This window comes from Rana temporaria, chromosome 13, assembly GCF_905171775.1.
Source record: "Rana temporaria chromosome 13, aRanTem1.1, whole genome shotgun sequence".
NCBI classification, from domain to species: Eukaryota; Metazoa; Chordata; class Amphibia; order Anura; family Ranidae; genus Rana; species Rana temporaria.
Window position 1 is genome coordinate 79,282,126 of NC_053501.1, and position 24,830 is coordinate 79,306,955.

The following is a 24,830-nucleotide window of genomic DNA, read 5'->3' on the forward strand; positions in this document are numbered from 1 at the left end:
CACGTGCCACCTAGACTCTGCATCCAAAGAGGAGACAGGAGCATAGGTGGAGCAGACCTGCAGGTCATTTTCATGATCCAGCTAGGATACCCTCATCACACACTAGGAAGTGGAAGTGGTGAAATAAAATTAGATTCTGACATCTAGCAAAAGACCTTGCAGGCAAGGGTCCCACCCTAAAGTAGGCCTGTTGGTTACTCGTCTATCCTCTCGGGTGCCGTCCTGGAAGGTGATGAGAGAAAACGGACGTTACTTACCGGTAACGGTGTTTCTATGAACCTTCCAGGACGGCAGGCCTACTTCCCGCCCTATGTGGAGGGAAAAGATAAGCTAAACGCTAGGTGGTAAGTACCTATACGGAACAATGTCCCTTGTGAACCAGTTCAGGACTACTCTAATTCATACTGAGGATCAAGGGGAAGGGTGGGGACTTTTAAATTGTTAAGTGATTGTGTTTCCTGTGGGGAGGAGCCATCATCTCTCGGGTGCCGTCCTGGAAGGTTCATAGAAACACCGTTACCGGTAAGTAACGTCCGTTTTTTTTTGGACCAATGAAAAAACGGACCCTTTTTTTTTTTTTTTTTTTTTTGTTGATCCGAAAATGATCCGATCCGTGAGTTTTTTGATCCGTTGCACCCCTAAAATATATATATATATATATATATATATATATATATATATATATATATATAACAGATTTATAAATTCTGCATCTAATTAATAAAAAAAACTTTTGCTCTGTACCCGACATGCCGGCAAGCAGGGTATGACCTTAAGAGCTTGGGCGATTTTGTCCCCCCAAAAAATCAGCGATTAAAAAAAAAAAAAAAAACTCGATTCACTATTCGTATCGAGTGTTTTTTTTTGTTTACCTGATGGCAATTGCTAGCATCTAATCACTGTTCTCCCGGTAGGGATGGCTTCCCCAGACGCTCCACCAAGAGAACACAATGGCTCCGCGGGAGAAAATTCCCCATCAAAACTGCCTGTGTTGATGGGGGGGAATGAAGCGATTTTTTTTTTTTTTTTTTTTTTTTTTCTTTCCTACCAACTGTAATTGCAGGAAAGAAAATGGCTTCATCTATGGCCAGCCTTACCCAATCTCTAGGACCCCAAATTAGTAAATGAGATCCGATCTTCATTCTACTTGAAATCTATAAGTGTTTTGATTGCTATGGGCAAAAACTGCAATTATGGTCGGTTTTAACAAAATCGCACTGCTGGTACTAAAAGAAGAAAATTGGTTGCCCAATAAAAAAAAAATCTGGAAAATGCCTCTGTAAAAGTGTGTGGTGACGTATCACTTTGATCCGGATGCCGCTCGCGAGCCTTTTCCCAGGATCGCGGCGAGCTGCGAGCAGGATGTTTTTAAAGTGGAGGTTCACCCAAAAACCTTTTTTTTTTTTTCATATTAGATTTAGGCTTGTTGTGTCAAGGGGAATCGGGTGTTTTTTTTACAATCGAAGCAGTACTTACCGTTTTAGAGATGCATCTTCGCCGCCGCTTCCGGGTATGGTCTTCGGGACTGGGTGTTCCTACTTGATTGACAGGCTTCCGACGGTCGCATACATCGCGTCACGATTTTCCAAAAGTAGCCGAACGTCGGTGCGCAGGCGCCGTATAGAGCCGCACCGACGTTCGGCTACTCGTGACGTGGATGTATGCGACCGCTGGAAGCCTGTCAATCAAGTAGGAACGCCCAGTCCCGAAGACCATACCCGGAAGCGGCGGAGAAGATCGCTCTCTAAAACAGTAAGTACTGCTCGGATTTAAAAAAAAACGACCCGATTCCCCTTGACAAAATGAGCATCAATCTAATCTTAAAATTTTTTTTTCGGGTGAACTCCCGCTTTAAGCGAGGCCACGGGGTTGGGCCTAGTCCACAGAGCGCAGGTCCTATGGAACAAAAAAAACAAAAAAAAAAACACCAGTGGCTGCCGCGCTGAGCAGTCTTACTAATCCATCCGCCGAGCACTCTTAGGGCTCTTTCACACGTCCGCTCAGTTTTTTAGATCATTTTTTTTTCGTCTGTTTTTTCGTCTGTTTTTTCGTCTGTTTTTTCGTCTGTTTTTTCGTCTGTTTTTTCGTCTGTTTTTTCGTCTGTTTTTTCGTCTGTTTTTTCGTCTGTTTTTTCGTCCGTTTTTCTTTTTTTGGGGCTTTTTACATATTTTGATGAAAAACAGATGTTAGCAGAACGGATTGTAAACGGATCGTCCGCTAACGTCCGTTTTTCGTCCGTTCCGTTTTTTGGACGGTAGAAAAATAGGGTTTTCTTCCGTTCAAAAAAACGGAACTTAACGCAGACGGATGCTAACGGACGTTAGCGGATGCTCATCCGCTAACGGACGTTAACCCATAGGGAAGCATTGCGGTCCGTTAACAGACGTCCAAAAAACGGACGAACGGAACGGACGTGTGAAAGAGCCATTACTGATCCATCCCCGCTGACTCTGGAAGGCCTATGAGGCTGGGCCATGTCCACCTTCCCAGCCAATACCCCACTCACCAGGACGCTATTTCTAGTCGCAATGGTGACCTGGCGCCTGGGATTTGTCGAGCCCTGCTTTAAAAGATATGCTGATAAACAAGTGTTTTTTTTTTTTTTCAGTGCAATAATGTCCTTATTGGAAGTAAACAAATCCAATTGCCAAGTGCTGAGTGATTCTAAAAGTGCTCCGTGCTCTTGTTGTATGCCGTGATCACTGCAATCCGTGCTCTTATACACCCCGCACTCACCAACTTTTTCACCCCTTCTTGGGGTCTGGTGCCTTCACAGTATAGGCCACTGTGTAGCCCTCTGGCCGTTACTCGTCCCCCTGCGCTGATGTTAGTCCAGTAATAGCCCATACATAGGAGATGGTGGAAGACAGGTCATGGTCTGCTATAAAAAGGAAGTGAAAGTGACGCTCGGCGTGTTCCAGATGAAGTCGCACGACAAAACCGGTAGAACACGCTACGAACGTCGCATCGTTTCCAGGCATCAGACTTTTGTCAACATTATATGCCATACTGTTTTTGTCTACATGTGAGTACTCATTTTTCATTTATTTAAGTAAAGTATAAAACGATACTACACCATAATGAACAGGATCTGGGCTGCTCTGTGCAAAACCATTGCGCAGAGGAGTGAAACATAACATGTAATAAAAAATAATAAATCCTTTTTTAGAATCCCTTTTTAAGAACGGAAATTTTGTTTCTTAAGTAGCCTTTAGAAATCCGCTTTCAGAGCATCCCAGACTATGAACGGAGAATCCTTAGTTATATTCCACAAATTTATTGGAATCGGAATGAGTCGAATACCTGGGATAATATGAAACCATAGTGATCCAAGGGAGAGAAATCTCTTGATTACTTTTTTGTTGTACCAATGGAGGATGATCAGAAACTCTTCCCGAGCCACTTAATGTCTAGAATCGATGCTATGATGTTGAGGAAACCAACTTCTAAAATGATTCTAGTCCATGTTGTATGCATTGTAGAGAGACAAGAATATATTCTGTCTTTCAAGTGTATCATAAACCATATACTGTATAATCCCAGCTTCCTATATCAATTTGCCAAAAAGGTCAGCCAGGAGTTGGCTGTTCTCCAAGAGGAGGATGTCTGTTCATTTCGGGAAATATATCATTCTTGAAATCTACTACGGTAAGAAACTTTAATTACTTAACAGAAAAATAAATTGCGAAAGCGGGGACACACACACATATATATATATATATATTTTTAATATGTATGTAGCTCCCCCTTACTTTCAGTATTGGCACTACGCTAAAGTTAGTGGGGAATGGGAGAGTTATTTTGCGCCAATTCATGATTATGTTAAATTTTGGGCTGCTGTCATTCCTGAACTGTCCTGTAGGTCAGTCTGCGCTCCAGGTGTGTTGTTTCCACCCCTGGGTGACAGGTGGCGTTAGAGGGCTTCTGGCAGAGCCACTTTTCCCCAGCAGCCAATTAGAGGAGTTTTCCCTTGTGGGGCATGCTGGGGAGGGGTATATCTGTGACAAACGCCATCTTTATTGGGTCTTCTTCCTGCGGGGTCCAGGTTCCAGGTGCGGCATCCACCTTTAGGGTGCGCGCATCCAACGGACCTTGGCGAAGGCCTTCCAGGCCAGGGTCGCAGTCTACGCAGAGTTCAATGTTCCTGAGAGGGGCCCCAGTGACTTAATTTGCATTTTGATTATGTTGAGGCCCCTAGATCTATGATCTGCTAGCGGCTTCAGCGGCCCAAAGTTTAAATGGGTTGCAGCCTGACTTGGTGGAGGGAGATTTCTGCAGCATTTTTGGCAAGTACAGAAGCACAGTAGATAATATAAATAATATTCAAAGTGGTTGGAGTGAAGCTTCAGAATGTCAGTTGTTTTTGTCAGTTGTTTTTATATCAAATTATGTGAGCAGAGTGCAGTTCTTCTTTAAAGAGGAGTTCCACCCAAATTTGGAACTTCCTCTTAACCCACTCCTCTCCCCCTTACATGCCACATTTGGCATGTAATTTTTTTTGGGGGGGAGTGGGGGCTTCAGCAAGAGTGGGACTTCCTGTCCCACTTCCTCCTTCCTGTAGGCGACTAAGCTTAATCGCCTTCAGGAAGGGGCTGCTGTAGGCGATCGCCTAGGACACGTCACATGCGCAGTGGGTGCCCGGCCGTGAAGCCGAAAGCTGTCACGGCCGGGTGCCCACACTGAGAATGAAGACGCCGGCCGGGGAGGGGGGGAGAGGAGCGGAGCCCCGGCCGGCGCGTCGCTGGAGCAGGTAAGTGTCTGTTTATTAAAAGCCAGCAGCTACACTTTTTGTTGCTGCTGACCTTAATAAACATACAAATGGCTGGAACTCCCCTTTAAGTGCATGCAGCTAGACCTGTAATGTGTGCTATATTCCTCATGGAATTTCTCTCTGTTATTAAACATCTTCTCTTTTTTTTTTTTTTTTTTTTTTTTTTATTAAATTATATGCAAACAAAAACTTTCTTTTGCTGCATGACAAATTAAAATTTGGGTGTGAAGAAATTTTTAGCTATTGTACAGTCCATGAGGGGGACCCAAAAAAAGAAACTGGGTAGCACAGGTCCCCTCTCTGCACTTTTTCTAGTCTATCTGAGGAGTGAGGAAGGTCTTTGGTGACGGAAAAAGCTTCAATTGCTTGTATCACTAACTTCAACACCTTTTCTTAAAGTATAATTAAAGCGGTCCTCCACCCTAAAGTGGAGTCCCGCTGATCGGAACCCTCCCCCCCTCCGGTGTCACATTTGACACCTTTCAGGGGGGAGGGGGGTGCAGACACCTGTCTAAAGACAGGTATTTGCACCCACTTCCGGCCACACGCTACGGGCGAAAGACGGGCATTCCGTCACATCCCGTCTGTCGCCCGTTGTGTGCTGGGAACACTCGGCTCCCAGCACACAGCGTGTGAGCCAATCGGCGGGCGCAGCGCGACTCGCGCATGCGCCGTAGGGAACCGGGCAGTGAAGCCGCAGCGCTTCACTTCCTGGTTCCCTCACCGTGGATGGAGGGGGGAGCAGCAGGGTGACGAGCGATCGGCTCATCCTCTGCTGCGATCACCGCTGGACTCCAGGACAGGTAAGTGTCCTTATATTAAAAGTCAGCAGCTGCAGTATTTGTAGCTGCTAGCTTTTAATATATTGTTTTAGTGGCACATCCGCTTTAAAGAGTACAACTAGAGGGATTAGAACACCTGTCATGTGTTTATTGCGGTCTGTTCTCTTTTTTTCAACAAAATTGGAGTTACTCTTTAATGAAATTTTACATTGTTTAGACATTTTAGGAATTATTCCCCAATTAGGTATTCCGTCTAGCAATGCTAACAGGAAGCCCTGAGCAGTTATTATCCAAGAATTCCTTGCACCCCATGGGCTCTTGCATGTGGACCAGCTGAGCCTATTCAGTATAATGGCAGTCCAGGTGCAGCCTGTCACGAAGGCCTCATGCACACTGGATGATTTTGGACGTTTTTACAGCAGCTTTTTTTTGGCAGTAGACGTTTTTTTCTACAGTCATTAAACTCTCCATGTTATCCTATGTGTCCATGCACACATAGGCCCCTTTCACACATGCGGACCGTATGTCCGTATTTCATCCATCCGTTTCCGAATGAAAAAGGGACATGCATGTATCCCTATGGGATAGCGGGTGTCAGCAGATGAACATCTGCTGACACCCGATCTCATCTGTCCCAGCTATGCTCAGATTCTGCAGACGGAGGAAAATCCTATTTTTCCATCCGTCATTGGATCGGGTGAACACAGACAGACGGTCCATGTTCATCTGATCCCCCCATAGAGGAGAGCGGAGATCTGACCGGTGCGGTCCCTGCACAGTGTCCAGGGACCATCCTGTCATCTGTCGGCTCAGCGGGGATCAACAGAGCGATCCCCGCTGAGCAAGCGGATGAGAAATGTACGGATCCTCACGGGGTCCGTGAGTGTGAAAGGGCCCATATGCTGTTATCGGCAGTTTTGGGCAGTAAAAAAAAAACAAAATAAATAATGGGTTCTGAGAAGTTTTTCAGCTGTAAAAAAATGCTCTAACGCTGATAAACTTCGATAAACGCTCAAAAACCTTAATCGCCAGCGTTTTTTAACGTTTTTGATCCATTGAAAAGGGGAAAAAAAAAAAATTCTTCAAGGGGGAAAAAAAAACGCAGAAAAAAACCTAAACTTTGAAAATAGCTCAGTTATTTTAACGTCCAGTGTGAACGAGGCCTTAAACCTGGAAGCTGATTGGTTTCTATACAGAGCTGCACCAGATTTTTGTGACTCAAGTTGCATCAGAAGTCACACTATTGTGAACCAGCATTTCAATTTGTATCTGTTTTTGGAAGGCAGGGGCCCTGGAAAATGGTGGTAGTGGCATATTTTTCTGTCACATATTAGCCAAGCCATAACGGCTAGGTTTTTTTTATCTCTAATAGCAGCCATTTATACACTACACTGGTAGTCAAGTGGTAAACAATAATAAACCAATAATACATAACCTGCACTACCACCCTTCCAAGTAATGCTGTATCCTGGCCTAGGGCAGCACTTTGCAGGGGGGCAGCACGGAAAGAGTCCCCACCGGCTTGCACTACACTGTTTTTTTTTTTTTTTAAATCCAACAAAAGTTTTACTTTGTTTGCAGAGGTACAAGGCATACAAAATCCCCTCGACATATCGGGGACACAAACAAAATAGAAATAAAGATCAGAGATAAAATAACATGTACAGACATAGCAACCCCATTCTGGAGGTAAATCCCCCCCCCACCATCACTCCGGCCAGCGCTCTCGTGCCATCCACTCCCATTCCATGTCTCACCCAACATTAATACCCTTGCACTACACTGTTAGTGTAGCGCCAGTCTTATGGGGTGGACTGGGCAAAGAGGCAAATTAGTCTAGCGCCCCCATAAAGCGGCCACACTGCTTCTGGTATGCGGGCAGCTGGCATTTTGCAACTGTGAGGGGGGGCGCTGCTTCTAATTTTGACTGTCCTATCATCCTGGGCCACAAACCCACCTCACTGTGCTATGTTTTCTGCTGCACCATGGGCATGGTTATATCGTCTTGGTCCTCTCCATAAAATTATCAGAAATTTGTGCTTTAAAGTAGAACTATAGGCAACACTTTCATTTTGTATAGAGTAAGGGAGGGTTATAGCCCCCTGACAATATATTTTTTACTATCCCTGTCCCATTGCAGAGATTTCCCTTCACTTCCTGCCCCATAGCCAAACAGGAAGTGAGAGGAAATCCATGCAAATTAAGGGACTCCATTGCCCCCAAGGTCCTCAGAACTAGTGTCCCCACTCGAAAATTTTTAGGCCAGGTCTTAAACAGCAAGGGGTGTGGCCTTGAAAGGAAGGGGTGGGTCATATTTAAATTAGTGGGTGCACGAGTTTAGTCGGGCCTAGGGCAGCACAAAATCTAAATACACTACTGCTTCCAAGTACACTATCAAACGTAACCACTTGCCGCCCGCCATATAGCAAAATGATGGCGGCAAAGTGGTTTCAATATCCTGACTGGACGTCATATGATGTCTTCAGGAAATTTATTTGCTGCGCACCCCCGGGGCGCGCTGAGCGGCGATTGTTGTTGCAGGGTGTCAGTCCGTCAGAGACTCTTTACCAATCGGCTTTTCCTCACTCGCATCTGTCAGGCACGAGTAGAGGAGATCCGATCGGCTGCTCCTCTGACAGGGGAGGTTTGTGCTGATCGATTATCCGCGCAGCCCCCCCTAGGATGCCCACACTGGACCACCAGGGATGCCCACCACAGGTATGCTACCCTAGACCACCAGGGATGCAAATCAGAAATTAATGGATGCCAATCAGTGCCCATTATGGGCATCACTGATTAGCAGGCATTGTTTGGCACTGGCATCCATTAGTACAACACATTACAGCCTAGCGGTGCCCATCCGTGCCCCCTAGCGGTGCCACCTATCAGTGCCGCATATTAGTGCCCATCAATACCACCTCATCGGTGCCCATCAGTGCAGTACCATCAGTGCCCATCAGTGAAGTAGAAAATGTACTTGTTTACAATGTTTTGTAACTGAAACAAAAAAAACTTTTTTTTTTTTTTTTCAAAACTTTCGGTCTTTGGGATTTTTATTTTCTGCAAAAAAAGAGGTGATCAAATACCACCAAAAGAAAGCTCTATATGTGGGAACAAAATGATACAAATTTAGTTTGGGTACAGTGTAGCATGACCGCGCAATTTTCATTCAAAGTGCATCAGTGCTGGAAGCTGAAAATTGGTCTGGGCAGGAGGGTGTGTAAGTGGCCAGTATGGAAGTGGTTAAAGCAAAGCACTAAATGTGTGACTGTACATATACCGCAGTTGCTGCTGAACACTGTCGTGTATTCCCTCACCCCAATGGATATAATGTACAAACAACCAACACAAACGGCACACAAATTTGTGGGTTGAATGATGTCAGCCTTGCCTAGCTGTTTGCTTGAGTACTAAATCCTTTTCTCCTATCCACCAATCATTGTTTATCTTTACAACTTAGGACGCTCATTATTTTGTAGTCCAAGATAAGAACTTGGAGGGCTAATTATGATTAACAGTTGTCATGTTTTTTTTTTTTTTTCGCTTTTTGAACAGTTATGCAACAGTATAACAAAAAAGTAGATGGACAGTCGAGGTATAATCGGCATCCTATATGAGAACTATAACGAGGATTTTTATCTCATTTATGTTTGTTTGCAGTCACGTGACTGCGAGCCCTCTGTACTGGCCCCTCCCCTTGTAATTGGTTAATGGAGGTGTCCATGAAGGATGAAGTTAAGAGCTGCATGTGTCCTTTTTAGATTAAGTAGTGCCAGAGCTCAGCATGTATATTAAGCAGCAAAATAAGGAAGCCAAATTTACAGTGGTTATAAAAAGTCTACACACCCCTGGTAAAATGTCAGATTTCTGTGATGCAAAAAATTGAGACCGAGATAAATCATTTCAGAACTTTTTCCACCCTTTAATGTGACCTATAAACTGTACAACTCGTTTGAACAACAAACTGAAATCTTTTAGGTGGATTTAAGTTAAAAATAAAAAAGTTAAATAATATGGTTGCATAAGTGTGCTTAAAGGGGTTGTAAAGGTTTGTTTTTTTTCACCTTAATGCATCCTATACATTAACCACTTGCTTACTGGGCACATATACCCTCTTCCTGACCAGAGGACTTTTTGCGATTCGGCACTGCGTCGATTTAACTGACAATTGCGCAGTTGTGCGACGTGGCTCCCAAACAAAATTGGCGTCCTTTTTTCCCCACAAATAGAGCTTTCTTTTGGTGGTATTTGATCACCTCTACGGTTTTTATTTTTTGCGCTATGAACAAAACTAGAGTGACAATTTTGAAAAAAAAAAATAATATTTTTTACTTGTTGCTGTAATAAATAGCTAAATTTTTATTTTTAAATTTTGTTTTTTTTCTCAGTCTAGGCCGATACATATTCTACATATTTTTGGTTAAAAAAAATAAAAATCGCAATAAGCGACTGGTTTGCTCAAAAGTTTTAGCGCCTACAAAATAGGGGACAGAATTTTTTTTTTTTTTTACTAGTAATGGCGGCGATCTGCGATTTTTAACGGTACTGCGGACACATCGGACACTTTTGACACATTTTTGGCACCATTCACATTTATACTGCGATCAGTGCTATAAATATGCACTAATTACTGTATAAATGTGACTGGCATTGAAGGGGTTAACACTAGGGCGTGAGGGAGGGGTTAAATGTGTACCTTAGTGAGTGTTACTAACTGTGGGGGAAGGGGGGTGACTGGGGGAGGTGACCGATCTGTGTCCCTATGTACAAGAGACACAGATCGGTCTCCTCTCTCCCTGACAAGACGTGGATCTGTGTGTTTACACACACAGATCCACGTCCATGTCTCTGTAACCGCCGATCGCGGGAGCCTGGTGGACATCGCGGCCGCCAGGCACGCGCATCGGCATTCCAGTGATGCGGCGGGCGCGCCGCCGGCGTGCTCACGCGCCCCCCAGTGCCCAGGAGGAGCGGATGCCGTAAAAATACGGCGGCTCAGATTTAGAACCACCCTGCGGCCGTATAAAGTCGTACGGCCGTCGGAAAGTGGTTAAGGTGGAAAAAAAAAACTGGCAATGATGGCCCCCTGTTTTACTTGCCTGAGCCTGTTCACCTGCTGCGCTTGCCCCCGAAGTCCTCTTCGCCACTCAGTCTGGCTGTTGATTGGCTGGATTGATAGCGCAGCCATTGGCTTGCGCTGCTGTCAATCACATTCAATGATGTGGCGCGCTGGATGGCGGGGCCGAGTGATCCACCGGCTGTATCATGGCAGCCCGCCCGCAAGAACTAACCCCCATGGGAGAGAGCTCCCATGAAGGGGGTTAGTTCTTGCGGGGAGGAGCAGAGACAGCCACCGAGGGACCCCAGAAGACCAGGATCGGGGCCACTGTGTACAAAACGAGCTGCACAGTGGAGGTAAGTATAAGATTTTTTTTTTTTTAAACAGGAACCTTTAGTGTTCCTTTAACCACTTCAGCCCCCGACCATTTTGCTTGCCAAAGACCAGAGCATTTTTTGCAATTCGGCACTGCGTCGCTTTAAATGACACTTGCGCGATCGTACGACGTGGCTCCCAAACAAAATTTACGTCCTTTTTTTTCCCACAAATGGAGCTTTCCTTTGGTGGTATTTGACCACCTCTGCGGTTTTAATTTGTTGCGCTATTAACAAATAGAGCGACTACTTTTGAAAAAAAAAAAATATATATTTTTTGCTATAAACCCCCCCCCCCAAAAAAAAAATATATATATATATATATATATATATATATATATATATATATTATAATATAATATAACATTTTGCTTAGTTTTAGCCGATGTGATTCTTCTACATGTTTTTGGTTAAGAAATAAAACAAACGCAATAAGCGTTTGTTTCTCAAGTCGTCTTCCAGGACGGCACCTTGAGAGTAGACTGGCTCCACCTGACAGGAAACACAATCAGAAAGAGGTTTAAAAGCCCCGCCCCTCCCCGTGCAACTCAGTTATTGATTGTGTTTCCCACCAGCGAAACAGTTTGTTATTTTTTGTCAGACCTAAGGCCTGGGGCTGGTGGTCCCCCTCCGGGTACTGAGCAGTGGGTCCTGGGAGGCCGTCCCTGCCTCAGCTAAAGGTGTAATGCCTGTCCCGGGGGGTTTTCCCCGTGTGATAGGGGGGGGGGGAGGAAGATTGCAAACAATACCCCCCTTCTTTCCTTTCTATAGGAATCCCTGGGATAGTGGCTATCCCAGTACTCCTATTTGGCCATGTTCCCTCTCCTCCAGGACCCCTTACCTGCTGGGCGGGTGTGAGGGCTTCCTCAGCGTGGCTCCGGTGTACTGTCCTCCTGGGGACATTTTCGAATGGAGCCAGCAGTCGACGCCGCGTCACAGGCGGCGCGCGGTGATGACGAAGCTTCCGGTCTTCACCAAAATGGCGGCCGCCAGCGGCGTCGGCTCCTCGCTGTTCTCACTGCAGCAAGGAGGAGAGTGGCGCCTGCACGACTTCGCTATGGAGCGCGAGGATCGTTCGCTAGCAGCCGCTGCCGAGGACACCACCAAGGGTGAGTCTGCCTCAGAATGTCAGGGGGGCATATTGGACTGGGTCCTCTCCTTCCCCCCCCCCCTCCCCCTCCTCTCCTCTCACACTTGTATGTATGGACTGTGATATTTTGTTTTCTCTCCCCTTACAGGGGAGGAGGTTTCTGCCCAGGGGGAAGCTGCTAATCTCTCCCTAAAACACACTTCCAAAACCAAGAGGTGTGGTAACTGTAGCATTAAGCTGGCTGCAGATTACTCCAAACTTCTTTGTGCCAAATGCATACAAAAGCTGACAGGAAAGGAAACTTCCCTTATTATGAAAAAATTCCTAAATGTCCAATCCCAAATGCTCTCCACATTAAAGGGATTTAAGGACACCTTAAAAAATGGGGATCCTGAGCCCATAGCAGCCGGCCCCTCTTTTCAAGAGAGCTCATCCACCCCAGTGCCACGAGTTTCCAGGGCTAGGGAGTCTCTCCTATCTGACACCGAAGATTCAGAGGCTCCAGAGGATGGGGTAATTGATAGTCATTATGAGGATGAGGATGCCAGATCAGGCAAATATATTTTTTCTGCAGATGACATGGGGGGTCTGCTGTCTGCTGTCTATGCCTCTGAGGGGATCCAGCAGCCAGCAGAGCTGGTGTCGCCTCAGGACAGAATGTACCAGGGTCTAGCTAAACCCCAGCCAAAGGTTATCCCAGTCCATCAGTCACTTAAAGATATAGTTCTGAGGGAATGGACTGAGCCTGAAAAGACTAAGGTACAAGACCTGGAAGAGGCGCTGTCCCTTTAAGGAGGAGTTAGAAAATACTTTGTTTAAAACTCCTAAACTAGATGCATCTCTAGCCCAACTCTCCAGGCAGTCTGACCTCTCGTTTGAGGATGCAGGGAACTTAAAGGATTCCTTAGACAGGCGGGCAGACACCTCCCTTCGCAGGGCCTGGGAGGCTAATGCGGCCGCCCTTGGACCCGCTTTGGCCTCTTCCTGCATCGCTAGGAATGCAGATACCTGGTTAACCAGACTTCTGGAGCATGTACCTCAGACCTCCAAGTTTAAAGAAATTAGAGATTCTCTTACAGTCATAGGCAGTGCGGTAGCCTATCTTGCAGCCGCATCGATTGAAACAGTCCGATCCTCTGCTAAGACGGGTGCTCTCGTCAACGCCGCCCGAAGGGCGGTTTGGCTCAAGACGTGGGAAGGTGATCTTGCCTCCAAGACCCGTCTATGTGCCCTGCCCTTTGAAGGTACGCTTCTCTTTGGGACAGGACTTGATCAAGCTCTAACTAGGGCCTCAGAAAAGGGGAAACGGTTCCCCCCAAAACCTAGACCTAACAGGAGAAGATTTTTTCGAGGCCCCCAGAATAAAAACCGACCTTCTGACCGAAGATCGGCCTTTAATAAACGTTGGATCGCGGGAAAGGATAAGCCAAAAAGGGGGTATCCTTTTCCCCGATCCCAAACCCGCAGGTAAGGACTCCAAGTGACTTAAGAGTCGGGGGAAGACTCTCCCAATTTTTTCCAGCCTGGGAGAGTATAACACGGAGTCCTCACATTTTGCAAATAGTGAGGGAGGGTTACAGATTGGAATTCCGCCAACTTCCCCCCCAATATTTCTCCTCACTCATCTACCCCAAGATCCCCTCAAGGCAGCTGCCCTTCTGGGAAATGTGACAGATCTAGCTCAGCAGGGAATCATAATCCCAGTTCCGCCAGGACAACAGGGTCAGGGGGTGTACTCACATATTTTCATGGTGCCCAAACCTTCGGGGAAATTCCGATTGATCATAAATTTAAAACCTTTAAATACCTTTCTCCTCTACAAGAAGTTCCGCATGGAAAACATTTACAGTCTCAAGGGACTGTTGTTAGAAGGAGTCTTTATGGTAACCATAGACTTGAGGGACGCCTACCTCCATGTCCCAATCTTCAGGGACCATCAAAGGTTCCTCCGATTTGCCATTGCCTCCCCTCAGGGGATTCAGCACTGGCAGTTCACCGCACTCCCCTTTGGTCTGGCCTCCAGCCCAAGGGTTTTCACGAAGGTCCTGGCAGAGGTGGTCGCCTTTCTACATCTGAAAGGGATCTCCCTTGTCCCCTACCTGGACGACCTACTGCTTTTCAACCCCAGCCGAGAGCTTCTTCTCTCGAATCTGGCCACCGTCCTGACTACTCTGGAATCTTTGGGATGGATTGTAAACAGAGAAAAATCTTCTCTCCTCCCAGAACAGAGAAAAATGTATCTGGGGTTCCTGATAGATTCCGTAGAGAAAAAGCTGGTCCTTCCAGAGGACAAGATCCGGAGACTCGGGTCAGTGGTCAGGTCCGTCATGGGTTCAATAGAAATTTCCCTCAGGCAGATCATGAGGTTACTGGGACTGATGACCTCATGCATCCCAGCGGTCCCATGGGCCCAGCTTCATTACAGAACCCTGCAGGCCTTCCTGCTCTCCTCCTGGGACGGGAAGGACTCATCCCTAGACTCCAGGGTCAGCATCCCGGAGTCTGTAAAATGCACACTGGGGTGGTGGCTCATTCCTCAGAATTTGGAGGAAGGCCTCCCATGGAACCAGACAAATCCTCTCAGGATAACCACGGATGCCAGCTCCTGGGGGTGGGGAGCCCACATGTTGGGTCTCCAGGCCCAGGGGACCTGGGATCGACAACAAAGCATGTCCTCTTCCAACTTCCGCGAATTATTAGCGGTCGGGAAGGCCTTGGAGGCGGTCGAGGAGAGAGTCATGAACCAAGAAATACAGATTCTCTCCGACAACGCAACCACGGTGGCGTTCATAAATCACCAGGGAGGCACCAGGTCCCGTTCTCTCCTAAGGCTGTCCTTAGAAATTCTAGGTTGGGCAGAACAGAGAGTCCTCTCCCTTTCAGCAATTCACATCAGGGGAGTCTTAAACCTAGAAGCGGACTTTCTAAGCCGCCAACCCATCCTCCAGGGGGAGTGGGAATTAAATCGAGAGGTCTTCGACTGGGTTCGACATCGTTTCGGCAACCCAGAAATAGACCTCTTCGCGAACAGGAGGTAGAAAGATTCTTCTCCCGGGATCAGGGATTGGAGGGTGTGGACGCGTTGGCCCAGGCCTGGACATTTCATCTGGCCTATGCCTTCCCTCCCCTGAGTCTGATCCCAGGGGTCCTACAGAAACTGAGTCGCTCACGAGGGAAGCTGATCCTGATCGCTCCCCAGTGGCCCAAAAGAGCTTGGTTCCCAATGTTAGAACGTTGGTCAGTTCTTCCCCCCCTTCCTCTTCCGGTCCGAGTGGACCTTCTGCGGCAGGGACCGATCTTTCACCCAGAGCCCGACTTTTTCAGTCTGACGGCCTGGTACTTGAGAGGTGGAACCTGCAGCGGAGAGGATGTTCGGAGAAGGTAATAAATACCCTTTTGGCTAGTCATAAGGAGGTCACTAGAAAGATCTATGCTAAGACCTGGGGGGTGTTTTCACGCTGGTGTGCAGCCAGGCAAGTCCCACTACCTGAAATATCTGTCATCCTGGAATTTCTCCAGGAAGGAGTTGATCTAGGACTAGCCACAAGAACCTTAAGAGTACAAGTAGCCGCCTTGTCCTACTTTTTAGACAAGAGGCTGGCCCTGGATCCGCTGATCAAGAGGTTCCTGTCGGCTAGGGATAGGTTATCCCCTATTCAAATCTCCAGGGTTCCCCCCTGGGACCTCACCTTGGTACTAGACCATTTATCCAAACCTCCGTTTGAACCGATAGACAGCATTCCGGTTAGGCTGTTGACATTTAAATTCTCCTTTCTTCTGGCCATCACCACGGCCAAAAGAATAGGAGACATGCAGGCGCTCTCAATCAAAGAGCCTTATTTTTGTCTTTTTGAAGACAGGGTAGTCCTAAGTCAGGATCCCCTGTACCTACCTAAGTTGGTAACGAAATTTCATAGGTCACAAGAAATTATTCTTCCTTCATTTTGCGCAAATCCACAGAACGAAAGGGAAAAGACCTTCCACTGTTTGGATGACAGAAAAAGGGTTGCCAAGCATCTAGAGCCTCTATATCTAGGTGGATAAGACAGGCAATTTCATTAGCATACATTAAGGCTGGCAAAACAGTACCTAAAGTCAAGGCACATTCCACGAGATCTATAGCAACCTCCTGGGCAGAGAGAGCAGGAGTTTCAGTGGAACAAATCTGTAGATCAGCAACGTGGTCAAGCCAGAACACCTTTCTCAAACACTACCGAGTGGAACTTCTGTCACCCCAAGACTTGACGTTTGGCAGAAGAATCCTGCAGGCAGTTGTCCCGCCCTAAAGTAGGCCTGAGGGTTACTTGCTTATCTCTCAAGGTGCCGTCCTGGAAGACGACTTGAGAAAATACCAGTTACACTTACGGTAGCTGTTTTTCTGTAAGTCTTACAGGACGGCAGGCCTATTTCCCACCCTGAGGAATTTATATGGTTTGTATTTTTTATATACTGGTTCCCGTGCTCTAATGGTGGTTACTTTATCACTAACTGAGTTGCACGGGGAGGGGCGGGGCTTTTAAACCTCTTTCTGATTGTGTTTCCTGTCAGGTGGAGCCAGTCTACTCTCAAGGTGCCGTCCTGTAAGACTTACAGAAAAACAGCTACCGTAAGTGTAACTGGTATTTTTTCTCCAAAGTTATAGCCTCTGCAAAATAGGGGATAGTTTATTAGCACTTTTATTAATATTTTTTTTTTTTTAGTAATGACGGCGATCAGTGATTTTTATTGTGACTGTGACATTATGGCGGACATATCGGACACTTGACAAATTTTTGGAACCATTGTCATTTTTTACAGTGATCAATGCTATAAATATGCACTGATTACTGTGAAAATAGCAGTAAAGATGTTAACCACTAGGTGGCGCTGAAGGCGTTAAGTGTGTCCTAGGGAGTGATTCTTACTGTTAGGGGGTGTGGTTACATGTGACATGTCACTGATCGCTGTTCCCTATCGCAGAGAACAGACAATCAGTGACAGTGTCACTAGGCAGAACTTTTACACTTGCCTTCTCCCTGTTCTGCAGCTCTGGGACATCGAGTCACGGAGCTCGCAGCAGGGGTGCCCGGGAATTTCAAAGTGACGTAAATATACGTTGCTTTGCCCAGCCGTGCCATTCTGCCATCGTAAATCTACAGGAGCCGGTTAAGCTAATACTTTGTTTTTATTACAGCACTCAGTCTTTTTGGGTATGAGTCCTATCAGCATGGCACATGTTGACTAGGCAATATTTGCCAACTCTTCTTTGCAAAAACACTCCAAATCAGATTGCTAGGCATCTCCTGTGCACAGCCCTCTTCAAATCACCCCACAGATTTTCAATTGGATTCAGGTCTGGGCTTTGGCTGGGCCAATCCAAAACTTTAAAGCGGTGTTTCGCCAAAAACCCCCCCCCCCCAAAAAAACATTAAAAGCCAGCAACTACACATACTGCAGCTGCTTGCTTTTAATAAATGGACACTTACCTGTCCTGGAGTTCAGCGATGTCGGCACCCGCAGCTGATGTTTCATAGTTACATAGTTAGTCAGGTTGGAAAAGGACAAAAGTCCATCCAGTTCAACCATAAAAAAAAAAATCGTACAATCCCATATACCCAATTCTATACCCAGTTGATCCAGAGAAAGGCAAAAAACTTCCTGATTCTCTAGGCATTTTCCCTGGATCAACTTTATTTATAAATGTTAGTACTCCGTTATATTCTGTACATTTAGGAAATAATCCAGGCCTTTCTTAAAGCAGTCTACTGAGCTGGCCAGAACCACCTCTGGAGGGAGTCTGTTCCACATTTTCACAGCTCTTACTGTATTTGGAGAGGAAATCTCTTTTCCTCTAGACGTGAAGAGTGCCTCCTTCTCTTTTGTGTTGACTGTAAAGTGAAAAACTCAACACCAAGCTTACTATATGGACTCCTTATATATTTGTACATGCTGATCATATCCCCCCCTAATCTTCTCTTCTCAAGAGAATACATTCAGATCCTCTAATCTTTCCTCGTAGCTGATCTCCTCCATGTCTCTTATCAGTTTGGTTGCCCTTCTCTGCACTTTCTCCAGCTGTTTCCATCAGCTGTTGGCTGCTCCGCTGCCATTGCGGGTATGGGAACCCGGCAGTGTAGCCTTTCAATTTCACGCCGGGAACTGCCCATGCGTGAGGCCCTGCTCCTCTCTCCTATTGGCCCGGGGGAGGAGGAGGGAGCCCCATGGTGACACCATGGCTCCGCGGCAGGGACTCCCGGAAATGGTAAAGGATACCTGTCAGACGGGTTTCCTGTCTCCCCTCCCCCCTGAAAGGTGCCAATTGTGGCACCGGAAGGGGGGAGGAATAAGATGAGCGGAAGTTCCACGTTTGGGTGGAACTCCACTTTATTTTCTGGTGAAGCCATTCCTTTGTTGATTTTGGATGTATGCTTTAGGTCGTTGTCATGCTGAAAGATGACGTTCATGTTAAGATTTCTAACAGAAGCCTGTAGGTTTGTGCCAATATTGACTGGTATTTGTTCATAATTCCCTCTACCTTGACTAAGGCCCCTGTTCCAGGTGAAGAAAAACAACCCCAAAGCATGATGCTGCCACCACCATGCTTCACTATTGGTATGGTGTTCTTTTGGTGATGCGTATTGTTTTTGCACCAAACAAATCTTTTGGAATTATGGCCAAAAAGTTCAACATTGGTTCCATTAGACCAGTGGTCTCCAAATTGCGGCCCGGGGGCCAGATGCGGCCCTTTGCTTGCTTTTATCCGGCCCTTGGGGCACAATTTCATCCACTGATACCAACATTGTGGCATAATTTCTCTTACTGACACTAACAATGGGGCACAGTTTCTCTCAATTACACCAACCATGGGGCAAAATTTGTCCTACTGACACCAACAATGGGGCCCAATGACACCAACGATGGGACACAAATCCTCATAATGACACTAAAAACGGGGCACAACTCCTTAAATTTACAACAATGATAGGGCACAATTTCTCTCAATGACGCCAACAATGGGGCACAGTTTCTCTCAATGACACCAACAATGGGGGAAAATGATATCAGTGATGACACCAACAATGGGACCCAATGGCGTGGCACAATTACTCCCACTGAAACAAACAATGGGGTGTTAATTTTTCCCACTGACGTCTGGACCTTTTCGACTTCCACTGACCATAGTCCGGTGATCTGCCGTGCTGGTTCCAGGTATCACGGAAGTTCCAGCGCATGCGCGAACTGATGTGCTGACATGGTTCCAGCCATCGGGAAAGTTCCTTCAAGCACTGCGCAGGTGCAAACTTGCTGACGGAAATCCCCGAACGGCGGCCGGCATCCAGGGCGACGTGGACTTAGAGGAAAGTGGCCAGTCGGCCTCACGTCCTCGCTGCGCTCGGACGGCTCGCTTCGCTCGCTCGGCCTCCTGGCTCTTTTTTTAACATCCTCCAACCCACGGGGATGTTAAAGAATGAGCCTGGATGCCGGGCGAGGTTCGGGGATTTCCGTCGGGAAGTTTGCGCCTGCGCAGTCAGTGGAGGAACTTCCCCCAGTCACCGGCACTCGTAAACTATGAAGGACAGTAAACTGGCACTTTGCTTAGAAAGTTTGGAGACCCCTGCATTTGACCATAACACATTTTCCACATGCTTTTGGGAGACTTCAGATGTCTTTTTGAAAAATTTAGCCGGTTTTGGATGTTTTTCTTCATAAGAAAAGGCTTCTGTCTTACCACCCTACCCTATAGCCCAGACATATTAAGAATCCGGGAGATGTCACATGTACCACACAGCCTTCCTCTGCATCAACTGTGGGTATAGAATTTGGTATATGGGATTGTACAATATTTTTTATTCTAATGCCGCGTACACACCATCACTTTATGTGATGAAGAAAAAAAACGACGTTTTTAAAAACGTCACTTTAAATGACCGTGTGTGGGGGAAAACGTTGTTTTATGTCTTGTAAAAAACGACCAAAAAAAATTGAAGCATGCTTCAATTTTATGTGTCGTTTTTCAAAATGTCGTTTTTTACTTCACAGAAATTGACCGTGTGTAGCAAAAAACGACATTTAAAACAACGTTTTTACACCCGCGCATGCCCAGAAGCTAGTTATGAAGCGAACTTCGATGGAAAAACGCGGTGAACGTAACCTCGCTTTGCTAGAGCATTGTGAAAAAACGATGGTGTGTAGGCAACATCGTTTTTGAAAATTGAAGTTTCAAAAACGTCGTTTTTTACTTCACAGAAAATGTTGTTTTTTTTCATCACATAAAGTGATGGTGTGTATGCAGCATTATGGTTGAACTAGATGGACTTTTTTTTCAACCTGACTAACTATGTAACAGCCAGTACTTGCCAGATATTCCTGCAGCTCATTTTAATGTTGCTGTAGGCCTCTTGGCAGCCTCCCAGACTAGTTTTCTTGTCTTTTCATTAATTTTGGAGGGACGTCCAGTTCTTGGTAATGTCACTTTTGTGCCATATTATCTCCACTTGATGATTGTCTTCACTGTGTTCCACTGTGTTCCATGTGTTTAATGCCTTGGAAATTCTCTTGTACCCTTCTCCTGACTGATATCTTTTAACAGTGAGATCCCTCTGATGCTCTGGAAGCTCTCTGCAGACCATGGCTTTTGCCTGGAAAGACCTACTAGAACAGGCGTCTCAAACTGGCGGCCCTCCAGCTGTTGCAAAACTACAAGTCCAATGAGGCATTGCAAGAATGACAGTTACCAGCATGACTCCCACAGGCAGAGGCATGATGGGACTTATAGTTTTACAACAGCTGGAGGGCCACCAGTTTGAGACCCTTGTACTAGAATAACTGAACTTTATTTGGGGTTAATCAGAGGCACTTTAAATTATGGCAGGTGTGTACTGACTAGGGAGGGGTTATCACCCCTGTAACATTTGTTTTGCTGTCTGTGCCCCTGTTCATAAGTTTTCACCTCACTTTTCAAAAGCACCCACCCTCCATGTTGAGGGCATACGGCCTGGTACGGTTCAGGAGGGGGGGCATTCGCTCGTCCCACCCCCTTTCCTGACCGGCCAGGGTCTGGTATGGATTTTGGGGGGATCCCACGCCATATTTTGGCGTAGGGGGTTTCCCTTAAAATCCATACCAGACAGTCAGACCAAATTAGTACAGGGAGCATTTTTAAAGTTGGACCGACTTGTGTCTAACCAGTTAAGACGGCTTCCATAGGGGAAAAGAAAATTTCATGCGACATGAGCTCTCAGTGTCGGAGTGTTGGTCGCTCCAGTGTGAACCCGGCCTAATATATACACACTAATTACAAGCAAACAGATCACAGGTGAGGATGGTTACCTTTTTTTAACCACTTGCTTACTGGGCACATATACCCCCCTCCTGCCCAGGTGAAATTTCAGCTTTCGGCACTGCATCGCTTTAACTAACAATTGCGCGGTCGTGCGACGTGGCTCCCAAACAAAATTGACGTCCTTTTTTCCCCACAAGTAGAGCTTTCTTTTGGTGGTATTTAATCGCCTGTGCGGTTTTTATTTTTTGCGCTATAAACAAAAAAGTGAGACAATTTTGAAAAAAATACAATATTTTTTACTTCTTGCTATAATAAATATCCCAATTTAAAAAAAAAATAACATTTTTTTTTCTCAGTTTAGGCCGATACGTATTCTTCTACATATTTTTGGTAAACAAAAAAAAAAAAATCGCAATAAGCGACTGGTTTGCGCAAAAGTTATAGCGCTTACAAAATAGGGGACAGAATTATTTTTTTTTAATTATTTTTTTTACTAGAAATGGCGGCGATCTGCGATTTTTAATGGACTGCGACGTTATGGCGGACACATCGGACACATTTTTGGCGCCATTCACATTTATACTGCGATCAGTGCTATAAATATGCACTAATTACAGTATAAATGTGACTGGCATTGAAGGGGTTAACACTAGGGGGTGAGGAAGGGGTTAAATGTATCCCTGCTTAGTGTTCTAACTGTAGGTGGAGGGGGGGTGACTGGGGGGGTGACCGATCTATGTCTCTATGTACAAGAGACACAGATCGGTCTCCTCTCCAGAGACAGCACCGCTGTCTCTGTGTAAAACGGCAATGAGAGATGATCTCATATGTTTACATATGAGATCCTCTCTCATTGGCCGCACAGATCGCCTCGCGAACGGCCACTCTGATTGGCCGTTCGCGGCGATCTGTAATTGGCTGTGTCCGAGGGACACGGCCAACACAGATTTTCCCCGCAGCGCGCTCTGGAGCGCGCGCGGGGAACGCCCAAAGGGGCGGCCGTCAATTGACGGCGGTTTGGCTTTTGGGATCCGCACTGTAGCCGTCTATTGACGGCAGGCGGATCCCAAGTGGTTAATAGCAATTCAAAACCCTTAGAGTCGGTTCACACTGGGGCGACTTGGGATCCGACTTGAGGTCGCCTCAAGTCGTCCCAAGTCGCGCTGTAGAGAAAAACAATGGAAGTGAATGGGAGCGGTGTTAATACACACGACTCAAGGCGATCCGACTTCAGAAGAAGTTCCTGTACTACTTCAATCCGACTTGTAGGCGATTTGTACCCATTGATTTCAATGGAAGTCGCCTCCAAGTCTGATCACTGTTTTAACTGAAGCGACTTTCCAGGAAGATAACATACATTTCTCAGGCAAACCTCTCCCTCCCCCTCCATCCCCTAGAGCTGATTGTTGTTTAATTGGCCACTGGAAAGTCTCCTGTCCTGGAGACGACTTCAAGTCGTGTTGTAAATCGCCCCGGATCGCCCTGTGGTTCAGGCTCAAGTCGTGTCGGAGTCGCCTCTTAAAGTCGCACTGGAAGTCGTGTCGCCCTAGTGTGAACCGACTCTTAGTGTCAATTTGTGTGCATGTTGTCAGGTCAAAATCACCAGGGTATGTAAACTTTTGATCAGGGTGATTTGGGTAATTTCTGTTTGTGATTTATGATTTAAAGAGTAAACACAGTTGATTGATAATAAATGGCTTCAGCCAAACACTGACACCCGCAATCTCATAGGGACCAATGTATGTCCCTTTTTCATCTGCAAACGGATGGATGAAAAAGCGGACATACGGTCTGCAGGTGTGAAAGGGGCCTAACCATGAGTGAGAAATGTTTGCGTTTATCATTCATATTCTCTGAAAAATGGCCAATAAATTACAACTTTCGTCAGGGTATGTAAACTTATGAGCACAACTGTATTTGCTTGATTTGAATAAATTAAATATTTTTTCTAAGCTTTCAATCATATGCCAACTATAATTATCTGCACAACTGTGATATTAGGCTGTGCTATTATATAATGATTTGGTTTCTATTGGGTGAGTGTGTAAAAACATTACATAGTAGTCATCGAGAAATAATTACAAAGTGAGACTAGTTGAAGTAGTTTAGTCTCCTCCCACACTGTAAATGGGCGTCCACTGAGCTGTTATCCCAACAACTTGAGAAAGTGTTCAGAGACTTTTAGCAGTTGTCTCTGATCAGCAATAAAGGGAAGAAAACCGTGAGTGGTGTTGCGTTCTCTGTGGATGGGATTGTTGCTTATGGAAGTGGTGAGCAGGTGCTTCGGATTGCACAAGCTGTAGATGGTAAAGATCTTTTGTGTTTGCCGATTTTAGAATTTCATAGGCATCTTCCTTTAAGGCTGCATTCACATCTAGGCGGACGAAATCGCGGCGTTTTGTCGCCGCAAATCGCGATAAAAATAGCGGCGTTTTGTACCGCGATTTGTGGCGACAAAACGCCGGTATTGTCCGCTTAGATGTGCCCCAAGATGACCCCCTCTATGGAGATGATTGCCATCTCCTAGCCGAACGCTCGAAGACGCCTGAAAAAAAGGTCCGGGACCTTTTTTCACGCGGCAGGCGACAGGCGTCCGGCGTGGAGATGTGAACCATCTCCATAGAGGGACATCTGTTTTCAGCCCTCTGGCGGCAGCGGCGTAGCGCTACAGGCGTAAAAACGCCTAGGTGTGAATGGGGTCTAAAACATTGATATTTTCAGACGAGCCTCCCGCAAATACACTATCCATATCTCTACTAATAATGCTAATTTGGTCTACTCCATCAGACATTTTATATCTGTTTTTTACTTTACATCAAATGCTAGACACAATTTCTTTCTGCAGAAGTAATTCTATCTCCAAAATGAGTTTATATTCTGTCAGTTACTTTATTCTAATCTCACCTGGCAGTTCCTTATGAATCACAAGAAGCGTCCATTTTGACCTGTGCTGATTGCTATGAGGGTCCAACTTTTTCACTACTGGGTTTGTTTTTTTTTTTTTGTTTTTTTTTTTAATAAATGTTTTAATTAACTCCTTTTTGTTTTTAGTATTTTAGAGTTGGGCCCCTTTCACACGGGGCGGATCAGTAATGATCCGCCCTGTGAACCTCCGCTGAGCCGGCGGATGACAGGGCGGTCCCTGCACACTGTGCAGGGACCGCCCTATCTTTTCTCCGCTCCCCCCTATGGGGGGATCGGATGAACACGGACCGTCTGTCCGTGTTCATCCGATCCGCTAGACGGATGGAAAAGTAGGTTTTTCGTCCGTCACACTTTGGCAGGTCGGATGTCAGCGGGCATGTTGCCTCTGACATCCGTGGCTCCATAGAGGAGCACGGAGCGCCCGTTCAGGTCCGCCAAAAAAACTGGCAGGCGGACCTGAACGGGCCGCCCGTGTGAAAGAGCCCTTATATATTCACTTTCTTTTTATTTTTAACTTTTTTTTTTTTTACCACTTACTGGGCACTTAAACCCCCTTCCCACCCAGAA

General features: G+C 46.1%; 1 protein-coding gene across 5 annotated transcripts in view; it reads left to right on the top strand.

Annotated features, from left to right (window-relative positions):
* FUT8 (fucosyltransferase 8) overlaps positions 1-24,830 on the top strand; it is a 269,165-nt gene that overhangs the window by 49,009 nt on the left and 195,326 nt on the right. The window contains exon 1 of one of the 5 annotated variants that reach the window (XM_040333743.1): positions 23,557-23,644. The exons of the other annotated variants lie outside the window; for them this stretch is intronic. The gene's annotated coding sequence lies outside the window, so the exon portion shown is untranslated. Of the gene's footprint in view, positions 1-23,556; positions 23,645-24,830 lie in introns of those variants that run through there. 5 annotated transcript variants of the gene reach the window in all.